This window comes from Arvicola amphibius, chromosome 15 (genome assembly GCF_903992535.2).
Source record: "Arvicola amphibius chromosome 15, mArvAmp1.2, whole genome shotgun sequence".
In the NCBI taxonomy this organism is placed as follows: Eukaryota; Metazoa; Chordata; class Mammalia; order Rodentia; family Cricetidae; genus Arvicola; species Arvicola amphibius.
The window spans coordinates 49,431,725-49,434,224 of NC_052061.1; the positions used below are offsets into that span (position 1 = coordinate 49,431,725).

The 2,500-nt window shown below is 62.7% G+C and overlaps 1 non-coding gene across 1 annotated transcript; it reads right to left on the reverse strand.

The window, feature by feature from the left end:
- Nucleotides 1–1,017: 1,017 nt before the first annotated feature.
- On the reverse strand, nucleotides 1,018–1,136 carry LOC119802381. Its single transcript, XR_005283396.1, has one exon. It is a non-coding gene; the product is annotated as a 5S ribosomal RNA (ribosomal RNA).
- Nucleotides 1,137–2,500: the final 1,364 nt, after the last annotated feature.

Below are 2,500 nucleotides of genomic sequence, written 5' to 3' on the forward strand. Positions count from 1 at the left end.
GTTGATATCTGGCATCCCATCCCGCCGGAAACAAGCCCACCAGCCGAGCGAGCCCGAGAGGGCACCAGTGCGTGGGCGCTGCCACTCGTGCACGCGCGCATGCCCGTACGCACTCGAGCCAGCGCACAAGCACACACACACACACACACACACTCGCGTACGCAGAAACACACTCAAGCACGCGTGTATGCACGCACGCGATCGGAGCCTACAGACAGACACACAAGCAGGTAGTAGACACCCAGACGCACATCCACACACGCATGCACGCACAGCACATGCAGACCCACACGAACGTGCGCGCACACACACGCACACACACGCACACACACGCACACACACACCATGCTTGCGAGAATGCACACACTCCCGAGCAGACAGACACAAAAGCAGGCAACACCCCAGACACACAGACGCACGAGCATGCACGCACAACACACACACACACAAACACAAAGGCGCCTAACGTGGCCTACACGACCACACGTGCAGCCACATGGGGCCACTCCCATAAGCACGCACATTGCACATTACACACAGGCAAGCAGGCACACAGGCACGCAGGTGGGCGTACGGGCCATCCCCGGGAGTGGGTGGGAGGAGCCTGCTCGCTCTTAGACTGCTTCCACCGGGTGCGTTGCGTGGAGGGGGCGTGGCGATCTCTTCCTAAAGACGGACGCAGTGTTGTGCTGTGCGGGGGCTGCTCTGCCAGGCGCCCCCGCCCCTCGTCCCTCGCTTTCGCTCCCGAGGGCATGCCGGTGCCCGTCCAGCTCCCACCCGTGACACCCACCCCACGCAGCCCGCGCCGAGGTCCCGCAGGAAGGCAGGTCGGTGGTGTGTTTGGAGTCCTGCCCCCTGGGCTGTCCCAGGTGGGTGGATTTGGAACCTTGGGAGAGGTGGGCCCTCTTTCCGGGCTGCGGATCGTCCTGGTGGTGTCCTGGTCCTGGTCCTGGCTGGGCCTCGGCCCGCGATCGCGAAGGCCAAAGGGGCCAAAAGGGGAGAATTAAGAAAGAAAAAAGCCTACAGCACCCGGTATTCCCAGGCGGTCTCCCATCCAAGTACTAACCAGGCCCGACCCTGCTTAGCTTCCGAGATCAGACGAGATCGGGCGCGTTCAGGGTGGTATGGCCGTAGACGGAGGCGTGTTCTCGCTGTGCTGCCCCAAGAGCCTGCCGCAACCCTGGCCCGCGCTCCTGCACGCCAGCCCGCACCCACGCCCCCACGCCCTCCGCAGTGCTTTCTCGCGGTCAGGAGAAACCTTGGTTCTCTCTTTGGAACTTGGAATGCCAGCTTCTAAGATTCCAGTTCTGTCCCATGCCCACCCCCACCCCCACCCCCAGTCCCAACCCTATCCCCTATCGCCAGCCAGCCAGCGGGGCCATCCAGTCCCCCATTGAAGATGCCTCCACGGCACGGCGCCCTGCCCTTGCGGGAGAAGAGAGAAAGATAGGCTGTCCAGCGTGGAAGATGATGCTCCTGGGCCGACCGGTGGGGCCGGGGGGACTTGGAACTTGGGTCTTGGCGCTCTCTGCTCGTGGACGTGGACGGTGGGGGCGGCGGGGGCCTGGGGCGGGGGGGGGCAGGTCCCGGGCCAGAACGCTCTTGGGCTATGTATGCTTATTTCCACCGGGCCACCCGGCATCCGCCACCTACCGCTCCTTCCATCAAGGAAGAATCAAGAAGGCGCGTCTGTCTGTTCCTTCTGCACCCACCTCTGGGGTTGAGCGGGACCTTCTTGCGGCTGGACTGTCATAAGGATGCTGTCGGCTAGCATCTGAAACCCACAGCACAGCACAGCACAGCACAGCACAGCCCTCTGCGGCTTGGCTCCGGGTGATCGATGGTTCCACCGGAGGGCTTAGTGGAACAGCGCCTGAGCGTCCAGCTTCTTGACTCCATGCCCATCTTGGACCTCGGTGCTTGGCCTCCACCTCACAGATTCCATCCCTGCGCCCAGGCCTTGGCCCCTCAGGTTGGGTTCAGGAGGCAACCAACTGTTGATATCTGGCATCCCATCCCGCCGGAAACAAGCCCACCAGCCGAGCGAGCCCGAGAGGGCACCAGTGCGTGGGCGCTGCCACTCGTGCACGCGCGCATGCCCGTACGCACTCGAGCCAGCGCACAAGCACACACACACACACACACACACTCGCGTACGCAGAAACACACTCAAGCACGCGTGTATGCACGCACGCGATCGGAGCCTACAGACAGACACACAAGCAGGTAGTAGACACCCAGACGCACATCCACACACGCATGCACGCACAGCACATGCAGACCCACACGAACGTGCGCGCACACACACGCACACACACGCACACACACGCACACACACACCATGCTTGCGAGAATGCACACACTCCCGAGCAGACAGACACAAAAGCAGGCAACACCCCAGACACACAGACGCACGAGCATGCACGCACAACACACACACACACAAACACAAAGGCGCCTAACGTGGCCTACACGACCACACGTGCAGCCACATGGGGCC